The 23865-nt window shown below is 39.6% G+C and overlaps 1 long non-coding RNA gene across 1 annotated transcript; it reads left to right on the forward strand.

The window, feature by feature from the left end:
* The first annotated feature begins 982 nt into the window (after positions 1–982).
* On the forward strand, positions 983–4892 carry LOC141621503 (uncharacterized). Its single transcript, XR_012532396.1, has 3 exons — positions 983–1483; positions 2967–3537; positions 3808–4892. It is a non-coding gene; the product is annotated as an uncharacterized LOC141621503 (long non-coding RNA).
* The last annotated feature ends 18973 nt before the right edge of the window (positions 4893–23865 follow it).

Raw genomic sequence — 23865 nt, forward strand, 5'->3', positions numbered from 1 at the left:
TGGTAATTTTCAATCTCAACCACCCATCTCAATCCAACCATCCACAGTTTTTTCCTTTTCTTTTTAATAGCCCTTAATCAAATGCGTCTCAACTATTCATTGAGTCCATCCAAAGGCCCTTAGAGGGACTTATGGACTCAATTTGAGAGGAGGACTCATTAGATCATACCCCCCCCCCCTCTCTCTCTCTCTCTCTCTCTATCTCTCTCTCTCTATCTATATATATATAACTCATTAAGTGCATCTTAGATATATAAGGGGTACATATATAGATTCGGGTTCCGGCGAGAACCACTAAGATAATAAGAACCATGAGAACTCCCGCTTACAAATTTTTTTTGTTAAAATAACGATATATTTGGATTCGACATACAATTTAATGTCTAGATAATATATTTCTTGGTAAAAATTATAAGTTATAGATGGGAATTGAGGTGAATTACATTTTACTAATTTTTATGCACCTAATAACCATTTTCATGTATGTAACACTTTTCATGAACCTAGTACTCGTTTAATCGTTTTCATGCATCTAGAGCCTGTTTTAGTGTGTCTTTGTACTTTTGTACACTAAGCATATTTTTTAATATAATAAATAAATTAAGTTTAATTACACCCAATATTATACTTGAATGAAGTAAATTAATGGTAAATGAAATGGGTTATGAGAACTATAAAGGGATAAATAAAATAAAAATACCCAACAGATACAATATTTCATACTACATTAGATTTGCACTTTAGTTAGTGAATAATAATGATCGCTCTTAAATAATATTTTAGTATAATATTTCATATTTATTTAAATACATAACTAGTAAATTTATATAATAAACTAATATAAAATTTGATTTGATAAAATTAAGCAAGAGAAAGATTTAACAAAGATTTGATATATTTTATATAATAACATAAAAAGGCTTCTTGAACCCCTATTTAAACGACACGTCAGCTCATAAACAAATTACCACCTGCCCCCATCCATCCTACGCAGCAACAATTTACCTTCTTTACCTTACCTACCTATACACTAAGTAAGAATAAAAAGAAAAAAAAAAGAATCTCTTCATCTCCAACCTCTCTGTATACCTCCCCCCGAAACCGAAAACTCCAGATCAATAACTCAAATTGATTGCCCCATATTTACCAGTATTGTTTAGAAACTCAATTTTATTTGATTGCCCAAATTCAGCATTATTGTTGCCCCATCAATTGCCCTCTTTGTATGCATCCGCAACAAAGAAACGGAAAACCCGAATTAACTATGTCAATTGGTTGCCCCATTATTCCATCTCCATTATAACTAATACTTCATTGCTAACGGCACAACTTAAGTGGAATACTCTACCGAATTCGACCCGCCTGAATTGCTTCGAGAAACGCACCTGGGAGAGCTGCTCAAACTAGTCACAAATATGACACCCGTCGAAGCTGGCGGCTTTACGGTAGGAGCACAAAGTTGTTCCTACTATTGCATTGTTTGGTATGACAACTTCCTTATTCTTCCATCCTCCCTCCCGTGTTTCGTGTATCTCAATTAGTACTCCGTATGCCATGATACATGATACATGATACGACTTCTAAAAACTCAATTTTTAAACAGCCTGCTAATAAGGTTCTTGGCGGCTGTAAACGTGCGGTTTTCTAGCTGTTTTTATCGCATGATTTTTTAGTGTGCTTTAGTGATTTTCTTTAGTCGTTAAGGTCAACTATTTGACTCGAGTTGAGATATTAATATTTCGAAGTGGAAGTACCAAAATAAACTATCTTCGATGGATTCTGCTTTTCATATGGGAAGCAACGACGTCTGTGACTTTTGAATACCAGCCTTGCCTTTCTAATCTTATGCCATTATGACCCGAAATTTGAACATACTAATAATATTAACCAATTTAAGATTAGTACAAATGAGCGAAATGATATGACAGTGAACCAATGATGAACCTGTTGTTATTAATAAGTCCGAAAATTACTACACACAAAATCATACACTAATATCCGGTTAGTATCAACAAAAATAAACGTCAAGTTTATTGATATCGAGTGTGATTATGTCATCATTGTAGAATTTGACGATTTTCATGTACATTACAAAAATGTCCGATATTGCTTAACGGATTTTTAGTGTGCTTTCGTGAATTTATGTACTCTTTTAAGGCCTACTATTTGACTCGAGTTGAGATATTGTGAAAAATTGATGTCATGGCAGGGGAAATTGTGAGCTCTCCCAGATGCGCTCCGGACGGTGTTAGAAATATGAATTTATTGCATTCTGATGTTTATAAGGTCAAATACTTGATTTTGTTGACATATTGTGTGAAATTGTTGCCAGTGTAGTTCATAGGTGATATTTTGTTATATTTGTAGTTTTGAATGGATTATTTTGGTAATAATGCTTAAAATTTGAAAGTTGTACAGTGTTTATACTACAATGGTTTCGGTCTTTTATTGATTAGGAGTACTCCATATCATTTTGAGTTATGTGAATGCGTGTGTTTCTCTTACGCTGTGATTCCTGCGTATTTTGGTATATTCCGTTGTTAACTTGGTTAATTACTTGATTTCGTTTAACTATTGCTCGAAATAGACAAAATTGGGTGAATTTGGCTGAACTTCGTAGCTAACCATGGCGTGTTTAGATTATGTTTGGCTTACATAACCATACCGGGAAATCAGGTGTATGTCACAGTGCTCTGATCTTGTATTGGATTAGTTAAGTTTGTCCCCAAACATATTACTTCATATTTATTCCCACTTACTCAAGTTGATTATTTAAAATAATTCTTCTTAAACTTCTATTGTCCAAACTGAGAACATCATTAGTGGCGGAGAACATTATAGTTACAATACTTATGCTGAGCATGTTGCCATCAAATGGACCACAGGCGCCACAAGCAAGGCCGCCTTACACTCTAACCTACTAAACACTAACTTTGTAATCTTTGTACTTAACCAATGCATTGCAGACGACACCTTTTATGACATGAAAAACCTGAAAGAAGCAATTCACGTGTTACACAACAACGCGGCAAACAGATTTTGGGCCAAAATAAATAGATTCATCAGGAAGCATATATAGGTAGAAAAGCGGAAGAAAAGAAAAACCTCTAAAAGCAAAGCTCAACCTCAACCGAGCATCCTCACCCAACCTACCCACCAGTCATTCGGTGGCATTACTTCAGAAATTGCCAAACCCCACCCGTCTCAAACCACACATAACAAAAACCTTAGAAGATCTATTATCGCACAGAGGAGAAATGCTGCCATGCACCAAAGGCAACCCCAGCCCAGACTCCCCGGCCAAGCGCCAACCGAATTGGTGTCTCTCTCCTTTACAACAACCCAGCCAAGTCGCTTGCAATGACCAAGAAATAAGGGGTCAAAAAAGGGGACTCTATAGTGACGGCGGAGAGTGCAGTAGCCAAATAAGAAGAAGACTCAGACCGACAACAGCTAGAACACCCCAACAAAACATACAGACATGGCCAGCAAACATATATGATATTTGTGATGAAAGTGGCAAGACTAGCGACAATGGTGAGTATTAAATTATGATGTTTAGTACCTATAATTATGAGACATACATGTAAAACATGGCAGATGTCGAGTTCTGTAATTCCTTAATAATTAAAAAAAATCGCCGGTATAAGTACCACCGACCGTGGATGTCAACTAACCTCAAGAAGCATAGACGATGGCACTACGAAGGTGAATTGATAATTTATATATATTCCAATCGCTTACTAAATAGTGCAGCTTAGACCTTATAGTTATAAGTTTTTAACATTTATTCCTTTGTATTGGCAGTCATGGAAGAAAATGGAGGATTTTCTGACGGAGAGTGTAGTTACCAGACAGAATGTGCACAGACCGGAGTTATATAACCCCCAAAAAATATAGAGAGTGAGTCAACAAATATAACTCTTACATCTGACGACTAAAGCAGCAACGGTATGCATTCAAATCTAGTTTTTTTAAGCTGAATCTGCAACTTACATTGTAAAACCTCTCTAATTATGTCGAAAAGGCAGATGGAGCCGATGAGTATATAAGCACCCACGAAAATAATTCAAGAAAATCTGCGACCTGGAACTGAAAGTAAGCAATGAAACATTTTTTTTAAAGCAAATCATAATATGTAGTAACAAGCTCCTAACCAATCTTCAACAGGGATTTTCACAGAGCCTTGGAGTTTTGGGGGACCAACAGGTGTGTGCGAGTTTTGCGACGCAATGGTCTGGGTTGAAGAATCAGTGGGTAAGCACAAGAACAAAGGGAGACCTAAATATAACATTTGTTGACAAAAAGAAAAAGTTGAACTCCCATTACTTAAAGAACCACCCCAATACCTGAAACAATTAATAGACCCAAATGGAGGACCGCAGTCTAAGGAATTTATGAGGTTGATAAGATCATACAACACCATTTACGCTTTCACATCCATGGGAGGCAAAGTTGATAATGACATTAACAATGGATCTGGTCCTTACTTCTTCAGATTAGGAGGGCAAAACCACCACAACATTGGGTCTCCACTCTCTCCTACCCCCCGAAGGAAAACAACCTAAGTTCATGCAGTTGTATTTTTACGACAACGAGCAAGAGGAGCTGGCCCAGAGAACGAATTCTTTAAATTCGACTGGGAGAAACAAGCTGAACCCTGAGGTTGTGGAGGGTCTTTCTAAAATGTTATATGAACACAATGTCATAGCCAAAACGTGCAAGATGGTAAAACAAAGACTTGATCCATCTAATTTGCAACCAGTTCTTAACGGAAGTCGCAAACAAGATGACAGGCAATACAATTTACCAACCACGGACGAGCTTGCAGCGTTATTTGTAGACGTGATCTTTGATAAGAATTATTGAGAATATTGTTTTAGACGTCCTTCTACTCCCTTATAATATTATTGAATTGTTCATGTTTGAATAGAATTCTCCGAATCTTTATTTTGTTTCTTCTTATTAATGTTTTGCTTCACTTGGATGCTAGACAAACTTGACGAAACGACACTACCCACTCAAAAACCACCCGTTACTACAAAAAAAAACTACTGAATGCAACCGCACAATTACAAATGCCACAAACCAAAAAAACACCGTGAGTTTCACGGGCACCCGAACTAGTTATTTAAATTAGAGCCGTTCATGGACGGGATAGGCCTATTAAATTAGGTGTGACACCCCCTTCTTACCCAACCAAGGTAATTGGGAGATGTTATCATCTCGGTTTCCCGAGGCGATGAAATCGGAGTTGCAATTAAGAAACAATTAATATAATTAAAATATTTAGTGGATTACATAACCATAAATGAAATAAATGATACAACTCATGACTATTATATTTTTTTAATAAAATGACAATCGGCTCCAAGTCCAAGGCTCGTCCCGTCTCCCACGTGACACCAACTCAACCTGCTCCCCATATGATCAGAAATATCATATGGATCGACACAGCCCACCCCGAAAATAGGTGACAATTACACAGACACAGAACACGTCAGTTTCAATAATTTAATATAAGACACAACATGATAAATAGATATGCAACATGCCAATAATATGAATGAGATACAATTATATAATCACCATGCCGGTACCGAGACACGCCCACGACACCACACCTCACCACAAAGGTACCAGGACACGCCCAGACGTACCGGGTCCGGAAGTCAACCAGATCTCCTCCCAGACCTCGTGTCTCACCCACACGAGTCCCTCCGAACTCAAGTCGTTAATGTGCACATCCCTCTTGGAGTGGGAATCTCCAAGAGGCGACTCAAGCGTAAGACAGTCTCCCAAACGTCTTACGTCTCCTCAACAACAAGAATCACCACCAACAATTGCCAACGATCACATATATCACTAAATGCATCACAATATGCCCATTTCATAATAATTATGCAGAACTCTTACCAATTTGCCTTTTTCTCATACATCATAAATGTCAATCAAACCACATGATATAATAAAAATCCAACAACATAAGAGACTCACCAAGGTCCTCAAACATTACCACATGATACAAATCCGACTAATAATATGCAAATGATACAAAAGACGTATAAATATACACACACATTATTGAAACCGAGTAGGATTAACCTACCGTTTAGCATTCTTCACAAGCAACTCGAATCCCATATGATTTTGTCTCGCAATACCGTCTTATTCCTATACAAATCATGTAATACTATCGCAATACATCCTACACTATTATAAAATACAAAATCCCTTATTATTACCCCCCAATTACCCATATTACACATAGTAATTACTAATTAATTACCCAAGACAAAATCCCCAAATGTTAGGGTTAACTACAAGATAAGAAAGGTTAAATCTTGACTTACAAGGTGGAAAGGATGAGGAATAAGGTGAACAATCCCCTAGAGCAAGCTTGAATCGCATGTAATGTGTTTATGGTGGTTTTAGAGAGAAGGGAGAGGATTTGGAGTGAGAAGGAAGAAGATAGAATGAATAAGGATAAGGGTTTAAGATTTCCTTATCTCGTATTCTGAATCAGCACCACTCGATCGAGTGTCACTCACTCGGTCGAGTGCACTCGATCGAGTGACCCTTACTTGGTCGAGTGCAACGCAGTTCTCAGCTATGACCAGTTTTTGTAAAACAGTCATATCTCACTCGTTTCTTGGTAATTTTGGGCGTGTGACCTACCGTTGGAATCGTAAGAGAACACGCTATCACCTACAATTCGAATCACATCAATACCATGTCTTTATATCAAGTTATTACAGTTTTAAAACAACCCTTTTATATGCGGACATTATAACAACTCCACTAAGCATGGTATAGGTTATACTCGGTCCACATTATAGTTATACTTCACTCCTGAGTAGATTCATCAAACCCGAGGGTCCTCTCATGCATTCCATGGTTCCTTTGCTAGTCCCAAAATATCCAGGTATTATATTAGGCCCGTCCCATCCGGCCCACTAACAAAGAGGGTTTAGACATCAAATTTTACAAATTTTACAAACGCCCGACCCACGAACCCGCTAACATGTCTGTGGGCCGAAAAATCATGCTAGCCCGACTCACATCCGACCTAAGTCCCGCATTTGACCACCTCTAATTTAAATATATAAGCCTGATAAAATTGTGTAAATAGCAAAAGTAACTCTATTAATAGTGAAAATAGTTGTAGCAACATTTGATGTAATAAATATGATAGTAATCACTCATTTGAGTGGTAAAAGTGACAATAATAGCAGTCAGAGTAGTGAAAGTCATAGTAGCAAGAATGAGAATAGTGAAATTAATAGTATTAAATGCGGGAGTAGTGAAATAAATAAATAAATAAATATGGCGGGAGTAGTGAAAGTAACAGTAGTGAAAACAAATGTTATAAAAGTAATAGTATGAACAACAGAGAAAGTTAGCTAACAATTCGGTTTAAGGAAAATATTTTATTTATTTAAATATATAAATTTGATAAAATTAACGGGAATAGTGAATTTAACTATATAAATAGCAAGAATCGTGAAAGAAACAATAGTAACCGAAGGAGTAGTAAACATAACGTGGACGTAATAATATCAACGGCGGGAGAATAAGTGAATGTGCTTCATATAATTTGTTTATAAAGTTTAATCTCATCATAATTTCAAGATATATCATATAACAATATATTATACATCGTAAATGTATGTGTTAAAAAATACTAACACAATTATATTTCATAAAAAAATAAAATCTAAATGGTAAATAAAGGTAGGCCGGTGGGGCTGGGCACCAAACCTAGTTAAATGTAAACCATAAGTAAATAAAATATTTTGTTCAATTTTTTTTCAAGTATATTTAACTAACTCAGTAAATACATTAAATATAAGTTAGAAGTATATATATTTAATAATTATTATAAGTAAATACTCTCTCCATACCAGACCAATGGTAACATGGTAAAAAAAAGGGGGGTTTTAAGAAAAAAAGGGTTAAAGTAGGGGCAAATACGGAAAGTAAGATGAATATAATAAGGATTAATGTTGGGCTGGTGAGAGTGTAATACCTCAAATATTTGGGCTGTTGGGTACTCTATCGAGTAGGACTTACTCTGTCGAGTAAGTTAATTTTCCATTCTGGAGCACGTTCTGCCTGATGGGTACTCGATCGAGTAGTGGCAACTCGATCGAGTAGCTGGTACTCGATCGAGTATGTTAGTTACTCGATCGAGTAAGTCCCGTTTTACGAGTTTTCAGCTGGGTTTGATAATAACGCGTGAAGAGCTATATGAAGTTATTTCAACTGTTCTTGTTTACCATTTACTCTTATTCTCAAACTTTTCACAAAAGAAAACAACGACACTCTTTCTCTTCACTCATTGCTATCAAATCAAGGCTAGAGTTTATCGAATTTCTGAGTTCATCGCACCGTTGTGATCGTCATCATGTGGGTTAGATTCTTATATTGTTTTTATGTAGGATAATTAATATTGCTCTAACCCTAATTGGGTGATTTGAGGGTTTTGGGTAGAAATCGGTTTATGTTGTCTAATTATTAATTATTGTTGTAGATGACGATGTGGTACTTTTGTACATTTATGTGATTGGTTGCAGTTATAACAGATTGCAAAAAGGTAGGGTTTCCCTAGACCTGGCAAAAGTATACCGAACCCGAAAAACCGATCGAAAATACCTGAATCGACACCTGACCGTACATCCGAAAGGTATAACTGAACTTCACACCGAAACCTGAATCGGCCTGAATTGATTCGAAATCGAACCGAATTTTTAATATCCGAAATAGACCCAAAACTATTTCAACCTGAATTGTTTTAACCTGAACTGTTTTGATCCGAATCGAAACACACCTGAACCGATTTCAACCTGTATAATGATGACCGAAACCCAACTGAAACCCGAAATGACCCGAATGTAGTTATTGTCATTTGTTAAACAAAAGAAAAAAATAATCAATTGTTAGTAGACTTTTCTTTATTGGTACGGAAATTAGTTAGGATTTTAATATCTATCTTCAAGAATAGCAACCTAAATCCTGCACAATTATAAATACAATAATAACAAGGAACGCTAGAACTTAGAAGTAAGAAGTACTCCATGAATATAATCATTTGGACTGTAACCTCTTTTCTATGCTATCAGAAATTTAATCTTTAACGGGCACACATTATGTTTTTGGTCGGCAATGCCATAGTAGCTGGAGAAAAATCCATGAGGTTCTCATAGTCGTAAACTATTTTTTTCTCAGCATAACATAAGCAGCTCCTGGACACTTTTCTGTTGAAGCGAGACAGAAGGTATTATTCGCAAACAAACTTGAAGCTTACACAAATAAAGCAAAGCAATTTGACACAAATGATTTTATTCGCAAACAAACTTGAAGCTTACACAAATAAAGCACCAGTATCTGTAGTGTCGAAACACTGAACTTAGAAGAATACACTACAAGTTCCAAAAATGAAAAACTTGTCTGCAAACGTTTTTAGGAATCTAATATGGTCTAAAAAGGAGTAAAAAAAATACAAAACTACACGAATTCCAGAATTGAAGTAAAAAAGAAAAAAGAAAAAAAAAATATGAAGACGACAAGAAGCTTGACTTCAAGATGATGATTGAATTGTGGACCATTCTACGTCTAGACCTTGGAATTCATCCTCTTCGATGGCTACATAGATAAAATATATAAATTAACAAATTTATTAGAAATAGGAAAAATGTTTTAATGGGAAGAAATAGACTACGTACTCAATGAAAAAATGACTTACCTTGATAGCCATATAACCAACTACGTGTGGTAATCAAAGCCTCCACATTTTCAGGAATATAAGAGCTGCTCCATTTATTCAAAACCCGACCTCCGATACTAAATGTAGACTTTGATGCCACAGTGGTGAGTGGTACACTTAAAATATCCCTAGCTAGACGAGCTAGTTCACCATAACGATCCTCATTTTTTTTCCAATATTCCAAAACGTCGAGCTTTATTTTTCGATCAAGTCTATCATCCTCGAGATAAGTGGACAACTTTGACTTATCAGACGATAGTTGAATAATTTATTTAGAGATGAGTTTAAAGCAAAGAAAAAGGTGTATATATAGACACAATTTAGGCGGTAAAATAAATCATTCCCAATCTCATTTTGGCGGGTAAAATTAGAGGTATGCGGTAAAATAATAGGAGATTCTCCAATTTTTGGAGGCAAAATATAATTAGGATTTAGGTAATTAGGTCCAATGTTTACAGAACTGAAAGGAAAAAAAAGTATGGAAATCAATTATTTTATACCATATTTAACTGCGATTTTAACGGAAAAGATTAAATGAATTTGATAGAAGAGATTTAGATAAACAAAATAACTAATCAGAGGGGAAATCCAGAAATTTTGCAAATCAAAAAAATAATTCAATAATTAATTAGGGATAATTAAGGATTTTCTTACCATGGTTAGATATCCTTTCTATCTTTACAAAAATAGGGTGGTAACCCATATCCGATGACGTGCGCGACAAGCCACCGATCCGAGATGGCGGAGTTTGACGGAGGCTAAACGGCTGATTATTGACAATTATTAGATGACAAGTTAGCCATTGAGTCCCCATTAAAGCATTCTTAAAATAAAAAAATAAAATAAACAATTAACTGAGAGACCTCAAAATGGAATAGATCAAGAAAAGGCTAGGACGGTGGGAGTATCTATATACATGCAAACCTCTAATTCTAGCTCATCTTAGGATAATTTTGCCCGGCTCATGTATAGTTTACATATATCATTTAAGTTCCTCGAAATTATACGCATAGTCGAACCACTAAAATTTAAGATGGGTTGTAAAATTAGTATATCATATAGGTCAGGATAAGCTTAAAGCACCACGATATCTAAAATAAAATCTCGAGAAACTCGAATGATGAATCATTAGTTATAAATTTATATTTTTTTAGCCATTGTTACTTTGTTAATATGGTTTATGGAGTTCGAATCAAGTAAGGTGTCATTACAACTAATTAAGGATCAGCTCAAGAGTATCTCAAGTTCAATTTTCACAAAGTAAAGCTGGTAGAATTTAAAGGATTCATGAATCGGGACGTCGGGTCAGATAACTTATGAGTTATAGTCTTATCGTGTCAATTAGGATTCGTCTTAAAAAGTAATTTAGGTTCATCGTCATTTAAAAAAAAAAGTTAAACAAATAACATAAGCCGAATATTTTAATCTTTATGATAACATTTATTACATAAATATATTTTCTTAGTTTCATTTATCATATCTCAAAGTGATAAGTGATAAAATCTTTCAATATAAATTTATCACGATAAACGATAAGTCAATATTTCTAATTGCTAACTATTTACGATCAATTTATCGGGTACTATATAAGAATGTCTACAATTTCTCAATTACTTGTTTTATTCAAATTATCCGTGTATATAATTAAATAATAAAAAAAATATTAGATAAGTAACAAATGTCGAATCGAGTTATATTACCATTGATTAGAAATTGAAATATTATCCGATTAAATCTAAAAATCATTTAAAAAACAAAATCGAAATATCCGATAAATAGAATAAAGACATAATCCCTTTAAGGCCCGAATCGAATATAGCCCGAATCAAATATCATCTGCTCTGATATTGACCCGACTCGATTCTCATCTGCTCCGAAATAAAACTGACTCGAACTTGCACCGACCCGAAATATCTACAACCGATTAAAAGCGATAACTGATTCTAACCTGAATTGAACCGAACCGAAATCGAAAATAAAGGTCAACCGAAATAACCCGATCCGAAAGAAACCGATCCGAAACTGATCCGATTGACCCGTTTGCCAGGTCTAGGTTTCCCTACTCAGTTATTGTGTAAATATTATAAGATGGTTGTTTGGTTGATTGACATGTTGATTGTATCGTTGATAATTGGTATTGGCACTATTTACATTGGTAATGTGGAATTGGTTGTTGTTTGTCTGTGGTTCGCGTGGTGCATCCTCGGCTGAGTGAAGTCACTTGCGGGAGTGGCTTCACGCCTTTGATTCGCCCCTTGTGGTTTCCGTCACAAGGGGGATGTGCACATTTATGGACATGGGTCATTCGCTCGATGGAGATGAGCGAGGCTTAGGTGGGAAAGGCTGCGGTCCCCCCAGTGGCGGTGTGGAATATCTGTAATACTCCGTATTTATGAGTCTTTGGGTACTCTATCGAGTAGGCCTTACTCTGTCGAGTAAGGGTGAGTTGCGTCTTAAAATAGTTTCTGACCTGTTGGGTACTCGATCGAGTAACTAGGATACTCGATCGAGTAAGGGGGTACTCGATCGAGTACCTTAGGTACTCGATCGAGTAGCCGGTTTACGGGGAGTTTTTCTCGGGTTTTGTTAATTATGCGATTAAGATATATAACCTTTTCCGTCATCATTCTAAACACTTTTGCAAAACCTAATTTACTGTCAAAGAGAGAAAGCAAGTACGTTCGTCATCTTAATCGCATTGTTAACAAATCCCGGAGTTTTGAAGGTCGGTTTTCATCGTTTGTTATACCGTTGAGATCCTTGCGTCAAGGGTAAGATCTATGTACTTGTCTTTCCTTTAAGTTGGTTAAACCCTAATCTAGGGATTTGGGGGGTTTTGAGTAGTTTGTGATTTGGTAGCATTTGTATGTTGTATGATAGGAGGAGGTTTCGTAGAAGAAGCTTTTGATGTTTGAGAGACCGTCTCGATAGTTGTGCTTTCCAGGTAGGATTTCCTACTCAGTATTAGTCCCATAATGGGATGATTGTTGATGTGTTGAGATTGATTGTTTGATATAGTAATTGTATTGTGACGGTTGTGATTGTGATTGTGGTTGTTTGTCTGTGGTTCTCGAGATGCGTTCTCGGCTGAGTGGAGTCACTTGCGGGAGTGGCTTCACGCCCTAGTTTCGCCCTTCGTGGAACCCGCCACGGAAGGGGATGTGCACATTAATGGACAGGGTTATCGCTCGGTATGATGAGCGGGACTTAGGTGGGAACGGTGCGGTCCCCCCATCGGCGTGGCCGGGTCCAAGGGACAGTCTGTGATTGAGATTGTTGGGATTGGTGTGATTGTGTGCGTGTGACGGTTAAGCTGTCTGTTTATCTTATTGTTGATATATTGAGTTGTGTTATTAGTACTGACCCCGGTTGTTGCTTTGTAAACCTGCGGTGATCCATTCGGGGATGGTGAGCAGTAATTGAGCAGGTTGGAGTTGAGTACTAGGATAGCTGGGATGTGCCACCGTCTGACGATAGAAGTCTTCCGCTGTAGTCTTTTAGTTTTATGACATTTCAGTATTTCAGTAGACAGTTGGTTTTAAGAACTTGTACCCGTATTTTTGGATTTTGTTTCAGTTGTACTTTTCACTAAAGTTATATCATTTAAGTTGTTTCGTTATTGTCCTATGAATATCATGCCTCGGGTAACCGACATGGTAATATATTCATACCTGAGTGGTCCTGGTAAGGCACTTGGAGTATGGGGGTGTTACAAATGGTATCAGAGAGACGATCCTGAAACCTGTAACCAATGAACCTAATGAACATAGGGAGCCAATTAAAATGAACCCGGGGTAAAGGTTGTAGGAGCTAATGCAAAGGCTTGGGAGATGTCCTGAAGTCGCGAACTCGCCCTACAATTTTGAACCGGTCACATGGGGGGTGTATGTCAAGGTCGTATGCGTTTTTTGGTTAGCTTGTGTCTGAATGTGATGAAGTGTGTGTAACTGTTGGATGTTTGCAGTAGAAAGTTGAGAATGTGAAAGAAAGGTTGATGATATATGTAGAACTGTTGTTGGAATGAGAAACATGATGGATGTTTACAATGTGGCGTTTAATAACATGATATAATGATTTCGTAGATCGTATGAAACGATGCGTAGCATTATATGCTTAGTTATGATATAATGTTTGTTTTATAAAGTTTTGAGCATGTTAGAATATGATATAGCATGCGGGTAGCGTTTTGAGTTAGCATGACTCGATCGAGTGGGACTGACTTGATCGGGTGGGATTTTGACGATTTTGAGTCCAGAATCGTGTTTTTGGGCACTCGATCGAGTACCTCGGGCACTCGATCGAGTAGGGGGTCACTTGATCGAGTAGCCTAGCTACTCGGTCGAGTATGTTAGAGATCAGAAGGTCTGTTTTGGGTCTGAGGTCGGGGCACTCGATCGAGTATGGTGGGCACTCGATCGAGTAGCCTGTTACTCGATCGAGTATGTTTGGGAACTCGATCGAGTAGGGTCTGGGCAGCTTGTTTTCGTGTTTTGAGGTTTTGGCGTGTATGTTTATATCCGCCCCTTTTTCTGATATAGTTTCAAGATGCCGCCCAAGAAGTATGCGTTGTATGAGAGAGCTGAGCTTATGAACATAGATGACATCGTTAAGATATTGGAGCATCAGGATGCTCTTGATACGTGCCTAATATATAGTCTTTTTTAGCCTATTTCAGCACATATTTCTATGCATTTTCATATTGTTTTTATGATATTTTGCCCCGAATTGGCTACTTTGGTTCGTTTTGTCCATTTTGTAGAAATGAACGCGAAAGTAGTGGATCCGTACTCTTTTTCGTCCTTTTTGCATGCATTTAGAGGAGACGGGATTATTCCGAGTGAGTTCTTGTGTTTGGAAGCGTCGTGGCACGGATTACGAGGCATTTAGGCGAGGACGTGAGCTGAAATGAAGTCAAGTCACTCGATCGAGTTGTTTTCCACTCGATCGAGTGGTTTCTACACCCCCAGTTGGTCGATCGAGCTGTTTCATTACTCGACCCTTATGCTGCAGAAGAGCTGTTACTCGATCGAGTAACTTTCCAGTCGATCGAGCTGCATTGTTGAAGAGTTGGTAGACGAGTGGTTTTAATCCACTCGATCGAGTGGTTTTGATGGGTTTGGGCTTTAATTAGCCCGCGTGATGTTATATTTCGCTAAAACTTATTTTGTTTGCTATTTAAGCACGCATTACTAGGTTATTGAGGATTATCTTTTCATAGTATCAAACACTCTACTGTAAACTTGAGAACGTTGCTTTTCCTCTTCACTGTTACTTTATTTCGGGTTTTTTTTCACTCGGATTTTGTGTTCTTTACGCCGGATTCGCTTGGATTGTAATTCCTTTCTCCTTCTTAATAATAATTAATCTTTTTGTTGCTTTAATTTCTCGTTTCTTGCATTCATTATTTTGCCCTAATTCTCCTTATTGCAATCTCTTGTTTATTTATAATGTTTTCATTTGAGAATTTAATTGCATTGTTAGTTTAATCACCGATATGAGTAGCTAAACCCCTTTTATGTTGGGATTAGGGAATCTGCGGTAGAAATATGACGATGTAGTAAATGAATTAGACGAATTGATTATGAGACCCTGTCACTATAGCAATTTAATCGTAATTTTCGACCTAGTTGAGTGCACGCTTCTATGTCACCCTTTAATCCGGCTAAAATTAATCCTGGATCGAAAGATTGGACTAAATAGGCCTGCTATAATAAATGAGACTACCCTAATGAGGACGAAAGTTAAGTTAGTGGTATTTTAGGATAGAAAGTGGACCGAAAGGACCTTTCCACATCCGTCTCACATTAGTTCGTCCGAATCATTTTGGTGAGTTATTGGACTACCGCAGTTGAACCGAATTCCCGACATGTCTCTCTCTTCTTGATAGTTTAATCATATTTTATTGCCTTTTTTGCTCTTTACTTTAATTCTCTTCCTTTCAAACTTCGTAGTTTAGAACCAAATTCAACAACCCCCAATTGTTACCTTAGGACTAGAATTAGGCAAATCGTTAATTACATTACCTCCTTGTGGATTCGATACTCGACGCCTCGCTACATTTTAGTTGAGACTGTTAGGTTTTATCTTTGATAGGGTTGCGATAGCCGTGTCAAATTTTGGCGCCGTTGTCGGGGAGGCAATTGTTCAATTTATTAGTTGTTTTATTTTTAGTCTGTTTTTGATTTAAGGGACATACGTTCCTTAGACTATTCTTATATCCCGTTCGTAGTTTCCTCTTATGCGCGCAGTCACGGGCGGTGAATTATTGCCTTATAATCCCGAGCTTGAGAAATCTCTGCGCGAATTGAGGCGATCACAAAGGGTATTACCGACAGAGGAAGAGCTAAGTACTCTGTCAAGCTTTCACGAGAACGAGCTTTTCGAGGAAAATCCAACTTCATCTCCGTTTCAATTCATCAATGAAACAGTCACTTCTCCGCATTTTCCGATTATGGCCGAGGAAGCGAGTATAGCTAGTCATTTTGAGCCGACAATTTGCTAATCTCTATAAAGGATTCGAATTACCAAAGCGATGCTAGAAAATTTGAGCCAAAGACCTCTTATATTAATATGGTTGAGAGGAACCGATTGGGAGCGCAAATGAAGATGCGGCTAAGCACATGGAGACTTTTATTGACTCATCTTGCTCCATACCCCCACTAGCGGTGTGACCCAAGATCGATAAAAGAAACCATGTTCATTTTCTCACTCCGAGATGTGCAAGGGAGTGGTATAGGGATCTGGACCGGATCGCTCATGGGATAACCGATCGGAATTCGTTGGCTTTGGCGTTTTACAAGAAGTACTTTCTGCTTCAAAGACTAATGCAATTAGAGCTCGATCACGAGCTTTAAACAAGGGCCTGACGAGAACTTTCACGAGGCATGGGTCCGCTTCAAGAAGTTGGTGCGAACCATTCCGCATCATGGGTTCGAGAAGTGGAGTCTTTGCAATCAGTTCTATAATGGGCTGTACGACGATCAGAGGGCTATTTTGGATGTTGCAGCTAGTGGCCGGTTTGCTGAGAATCTAGGAGAGACTAAGGGGTGGAATATCATAGATGATTTGGCCATCCATAAAGCTGAATACGGGAACTCGAGAGGAAATCAAAGGAGGAGTGCCGAATCTCCTTCTGTAACTGATTTAGAGGCCCTCACGGCCCGATTTGATAAATATGAGCTGGGAGTAGCCTCGAAGGGAGGAATTTACCATGTAAATGCTTGCTGTTCTGACGGTCCCTTCATTTGCAAGAGATGTGGAGGAGAGGGGCATGTTTCGGATAATTGTCCCAATTCCTATGAGTCATGTGTCGCCTTCCAACACTACAGCAGAACAACGATTATTACGAGCCGAATGTCCACCCCAATTTGAGGTGGACTAGTCAGAATGTACTCAATCCTACCGCTCCTCCGCATCAGCAGCAGCCGTATATTCCTCCACACAAGAATCAACTAAGCTTTCAGAAGCCTCCTTCTTTCAATCCTCCTAACCAAGGTGCATCATCTTCCAGTGGGGTGAGTGAAATGAGTGAGCTAAAGTCTATGTTGCAGTCCATTTCAAAGCAATTGCAGCTAAATGATCAACAAAATCAACAGAAGGACGCATCATTTAAGGCACTTGAGACTCAAGTTGCCCAACTTGCTGCAAATCAATCCTCGAGAAAGCAGGGTCATTTACCGACTCAAAATGAGAAGAATCCACATGAGACGGTAAATCTGATAGAATTAAGAAGCGGTTTTTCTTATGAGGGACCGAAAGTGTCAAAATCAGACCCTAGGAAGCTAATGCGATGGTGAGCGAGTATTGTCGAGAAAAAAGGGCTCACGACAAAGCAGTTGCTTGATCGACTGAAATCTGGTGTTCGATCGAGTAGAACTGAAGATGAATGCCCTCGATCGAGTGGTTTTTCCACTCGATCGAGTGAACAGGAAGAATATGTTGGTCGATCGAGTGGAAATTATACTCGATCGACTGAAGCAGATAGTGGAGTTGGTCGATCGAGTGGAAATTGTACTCGATCGACTAACATTGATGAAGAAACTGCTCGATCGAGTGAGCAGATTGGTCGATCGAGTAGTATTGATGACGGGAAGCTTATTCGAGAACCTGCTAGTGCTCGTTTAAGCGAGAAATCACCGGAAAGACCTCGTTCGAGAGGTAAGAAGCGTCCAAAGGATACAGAACTTGCTCCGGAAGACACTTTGGAAGAGAGAAACAAGGGACTCGAGATACCAATCACGGTTCCCTTCCCGAGGCGGCTGCAGAATACCAAAGTTAATCAACAGTTCGGAAAATTCGTCGAACTTTTGAAGAGCTTGGAAGTCACCGTGCCGTTCACTGAATTGCTGACTAAGGTACCCTCTTATTTAAAGTTTATGAAAGAAATTTTAGCACGTAAGAGGACTATTAATGACAGCGAGACCGTAGCTTTGATCGAGGTGGGTCGGCCCTATTTCAAAATAAGTTACCCCCTAAGCAATCAGACCCGGGTAGTTTTTCAATTCCGTGTCATATCGGTATGCATTTGATTGATAATGCGCTATGCGATTTAGGCGCTAGCGTAAGTGTCTTACCTTTGTCTCTGGCTAAGAGACTTGGTTTGACAAAGCTGAGTTGCACCAACATGACTGTCTAGATGGCCGACCGTAGTTTATCACGGCCACTAGGTATAGTAGAAGACGTACCTGTTCAGATCGGGAAGTTCTTTATTCCCGTTGATTTTGTTGTCTTAGACATCCCCGAAGATGCACACACCCCTATAATTTTAGGGAGACCATTTTTGTCCACCGCCGTGCGGTAATAGACGTCGGGGGAAGACTTTGACCTTTCGGTAGGGGATGAGGAGCCGATTTTCATCACCCAAGTTCCGGAGAGCTCCCATGCAAGCCCAACCTTGCAATGCTCTTTCTTCTATTAGTCCTATTAATGACACTCCAGATGAAAATTTGGAGTATTGTGCTGCTATTATTAACCCTCCACCTCAGATTGAGAGCAAAAAGGAGAAAAGTTCGTCTGTTGTCCTTACTGCAGGTACAGATAAAAGCCATGAAGGAGCTGTCAAGGGACTTGGTGTAATCAAAGTCAATCAAATTGGAAATAAGGATGCTAAAGACGGTGATAGAGGAGCAAGGACGAGGAAAGCTGACGCTTACGTGGATGCGAGCTATTCCCCTCCTACCATTTCAAGTGATAATTCATGCTCATGGAATATGAAGAGGACAGTCAATGTTGCTGAGGTGACGTCCTCCAGTCAGAAGCCCACCAAGGGGCTACTAAAATTTGATGGGAATTGAACGGGGAAATGCCCAGTGTAACACTTTGTAATAGATAATTTTTGAATTTCTTTTGAATTTGTTTTATTGCGTTTTAATTAGGACAATCAGTTTTAAACGATTTTTAGCGTAGATGTAAGACTATAGACTGTGCTTTTGCGTATTTGGTATTTTGGGAAATTTCTGCGTTTGTTTTTATACAGGTTTGGGGAAGTTTCACGCATCCCGAGGAGGAAATGACGAAAATTAAAGAAGCTTACGCAAGAAAAGTCCTCGATCGAGTACTTTTTGTACTCGATCGAGTGAAAATCCTGTCGATCGAGCAAAGCAATAAAGGGGATCAGTCGATCGAGTAACATTTTACTCGACCAAGCAGCTGGACCATAAAAGTGCTCGATCGAGTGGTTTAAAATCACTCGATCGAGTGAAATGAGCAGTGTACAGGGAGTTTTTCGCCTTAAACTCTTATGTTTTGTTCTAACTTTCATTTTTATCCTAATTTCCGTCTAACCCCTCCCATTTGCGATTAATATTCATCCCCAAATCCCATAATTTCTTGCCCAATCTCCAAATCCGTCACCTACAATCTGTTCCTTGCTACTTGATCTTCAAAAGCCCTTTTATTTCCCCTTTATTGGTGTCGATTTATACGGTTTTAAGAGGGTCTAGGGTTGCGGGTTTTTCGACTGAAATATCGCTTGTTTTTGCTTGATTTTTGAAGATTAATTGCCTTTTGTAGGTCTTTTATCATCAAGTAAGTATTTCTTCCTTCCTCATTGCATTGTAATTTCGATTACTTCGAATTTCATGAGGTGAAATTGAACCAGGATTTCAAAAAATCCATGTTTAGTCGAATTTTTTTCGACTTAATTGTGTTTGTATGCCCTTAATTAGCTTGCTTGATGATCATATCCCATTTCCTCGCTGTTATTGCATGTTTAATTCGAAATTTGCGCAAGGATTCCGCGATTAGGGCTTCTAAGTCGAATTTTTCGACTGTCAGACGGTCTATATGCTGCCATGATTTGTTTAACCTCAGTTCTTGCTTACTTGCTGATGTTGTTAACTGCTCTTTCCGTCCCCTATCGCCTTTACATGCTGTAAATTTTTGGGATTCCTGTACTGTGAGTCGAAATTTTCGACTGCTAGGGGACTTACATTCTGTCATATGCAGTTTTTCGTGCTGTTTTTAGTCTTCATTAGCAGTCATTACACTGTCACATTATCACCATTCACGTACTGCTATTTCGAAATTTCAGAGGAAATGTTGGAATTTGTATGATGTAAGTCGAATTTTTCGACTAGTAGGGGACACACACGCTGTCATATGCTGGTTTTATGTGTTGTTTTAACCACGGTTAGCAGCTATTTTCTTATCGTGCCCTCTACCCTATGTTTACAGGATGGAGTCTAGTACCCTACCTTCTGCCAGTACCACCTCCAGTCCATCTTTGAGTGAGTCAGTGGCCCCTGCTGTTGCCACTACCACCTCCTTAGTCACCTCTGCAGCCCCTGTGTTCCTTGTTTCCGCTGCAGGGACGGTTTTTGCTCCAGCTAGCTCAGCTGGAAGCCTAGTTCAGGCTGCCACTTCCACCACAGCAGCCACCACGTCTACACCAGCCACCACTTCTACCCCTGTGGCGGACTCACCAGCAGCCGCAGCCGCCTTCAGGGCTGTCCTGGTCCCTTACACAGTCCGAGAGCGGGCCGCTGCCCTGCATTCCAGAGACGGAAGTCGGGGTTGTAGACTGGTTAGAGCTACACCAGCTCCAGTCACTTCTACTTCCGCTCCTAGCACTTCCACAGCTGCTGCTTCTGCTTCTACTTTAGCTGCCGCTCCGCTTACTTCTGAGAAAGTTACAGTCCGAGGGGACACTTCCCTCGACTCCCACCCGGACTACCCACAGGTATTATTCGTCAACGCTGTCCATCGTACGAAATTCTTTAACTTGGTCAAGTGTGTACAAGTGCCTTCCCGATTTTTGGATAAATCAGCATTAGAGAGACTCGGTATTTACGAGTCAGTCTGTACTTTACTACGGGTCACGGGGATGCCTGGGCTCATTACTATGAGAGGCCACACCTTCTTAGAGCTGAGTCTCGAGTTTCTCCTCAGGGGCATACGCTACTGACCCCGACTGTTTGTCAGTCTCCTTCCGGTTGTTCAACCGGACTTTCCCGATGCCCCTAGCGGAGTTTGGTAGGTTACTTGACCTTACCTCCTCGGGTGTGACATCCGACTCGAGGAAGGTTTATCGTCAGGTTTGGCGGTGCTTGGCCCAGACCCGTTTCCAGGAGCGAAAGCTCCACCAGGTCCACCATCCCCCCGTTCGTTGTTTCCTTAGACTGATGAGGAGCTCTATTTTCGGCCGAAAGGAGCCGAACAACACTACCAACACCGAGCTCTCCATCATGTGCGGTTATCTGAACGTCGACTGTGAAGGTCCTTTTACCTTCAACAATGCCTACCTCACCGCCCAATACCTTCACGACCAGGGGAAGAAAGAGGCGGGAACCATTGCCTGCGGTGGCATAGCCACCATTCTTGCCGGCCGACTTTTCCTAACCTGGCCACGTGACTTGCAGTATCTCGAGGGAGAGAGGTCACTGAGTCTGGCTGCCATGCTCGTTCAGCATTGGCTTACCCCAGACTACCAGACTTGGAAGATTGACGGCTCCTTGTCTGTTGACTTACCTTGCGACAGTCTCCCCCGTCTTGATCCCTTACCTACTGTGGTAAAGGGCCACCGTCTGCCTGCCTTGCCTCTACTTCACCTTCCACTTCGACCATCTCTTGATGCACCTGCCGCCAAGAAGCGGCGAGTTGAGACTGGAGAGGGGTCCACACCTTCAGGGAGTACCCAGCCTTCCACGGCTACTCCCGATCCGACCCCTACTCCCACTACTACTACCACTCCCACTCCTACTCCTACGCTCCACCTCCCACCGACTGCACACGATCGAGCCGGTCTTCCCGGCTACTTTTAGACCACCCCCTCCCATTGTAGCGCCCGTGGTCCAGGACCAAGGGGGCGCAGTTTACGGTTTGTTGATCGAGCTTGCAGAGCGTCAGGCACGTATGGAGAGGGACATGGCTCTTGCCTTGCACCCTCTGTACGAGTACCACTTGCGGAGACATAGACCGATCCCGGAGGGTTGGCCACACCCTTCCTTCTTCCAGTACCCAGCTGAGGGGTACCCGTTTTCTGACGAGGAGGAGGACGAGGACCCAGAGGTGGCAGTGGAGAGAGCTCGTGAGGAGGAGCGGAAGAGGAGAGAGGAGGAGAAATACCCGGAGTACAAGGTGGATGGAGACGACGACGACGACGACGAGTAGTAGCTCTTTGGTCTACTCACTTCCCTAGTTTTAAATTTGGTTTGGGGAAGTTCGTATATTGTATGTATCTCTTACTCTTTTATTTTGTCTCCTTTATTTTATTATTTTTATTTTGTTGGTTGTATATTCCCGTTCCCCGTATATATCTCTTCGGTGGTATCTTTGGAGGACAACGAGGGCGTTGTCCGTTTTGGTTTGGGGAGGGTATTGCATCCTTTTGAGTCTGCATTTGCATTTGTTGCTGCATTCACGTTTATTTTTCAGCCCTGCATTGTTTTATTTCATTGAAAAATCCAAATAAAAAAAAATTTCAAAATTTCAAAATTTCAAAAAAATATTCACGTTTATTTCTGCATATAGGTTGAGTCGGAATGGTAGATTCCCATGATGACAATGCACTATAACTTGTCAATTTACTTTAGCCTTGCACTTTATTGATAGTTTTTAGCTTGTCATACGCATAGTCTATAAATTTCTGTTCAAATATAAGCTGACTGTTTAGACTTGACCTATAAATTGGCAAACTACTTAAAAATTCTGAGTTTTAAGAGCCATAACTGGTGACATTCATGACCAGTTCATTAGGAATTTTTAGTAGTACTCCTTGCATAGCATGTTCGTCTTTTTTACACATTTATGACATTCAATTTCTCGTCAAATGCACATATTCGGGTTTGTGGTTGCTGTCACATGCAAGGAGGGTCTTGCAAATTTCCCTTTCTTATTACTTTTCACCCATTTAGCTCCACATAAGCCAAAATTGCCTTTTGACCCATTAGCTACATCCCAAACTAAGCCTGTCTAGTCAAGCTAGTTAGTATGTTCTTCTGCGGTATGTTTTTCCGATGCATTTTGGTCCGTGTTTCTTGTTTTGGAGTTTGTGTAAGTATAGAGGAAGGAGGAAAAGAAGAAATAAAAAATGAAAAAAGAAAGAGCTGAACGTGAACAGTGAAAAAAAAAATGAAAAATTTGAAGGCTGGAACGTGTAAGAAAGAAAGAAAGGAAAAGAGAATGTGAAAATGGAAGAAACAGACGTGTTCCTCCTGTCTGAGTTGAGAAGATGTTCGAAGATGTACAATCGAAAAAGGTTGATTTGGTTCAGTTAGTTATTTCTGACGGTGTTTAAAAAAGGGAAGTTTGTGACCGTCTGACTCCTCCGTTCTATCCCATATTTTTTGAGGAGATTGTGTTTTGAGTCTAGTGAGCTTTGTGCCGAATGAAGGGGCACCCGTACTTAGTCTTTTAGTCAGTTGAGATTCGGATGGTTTCATTATGGTCCTGTTAGGAACTAGCTTGACGCTTTTACCTCCACTTTTCCATAACATGTTTTGCCTTTTCTCACCTGAACCTCACTTTTCCCAAATTATTTGCAAACCCTCGGCTGTGACGGACATTATTGGTTGGAATTTGTGCATTAGTACTTGAATTGTCTTTCATCTTTGTTGCATGCATGCTATGTAGGTCGCAGTTAGGTGAGTGCCTGTCTTTTC

Source organism: Silene latifolia, chromosome X (assembly GCF_048544455.1).
Source record: "Silene latifolia isolate original U9 population chromosome X, ASM4854445v1, whole genome shotgun sequence".
Lineage (NCBI taxonomy): Eukaryota > Viridiplantae > Streptophyta > Magnoliopsida > Caryophyllales > Caryophyllaceae > Silene > Silene latifolia.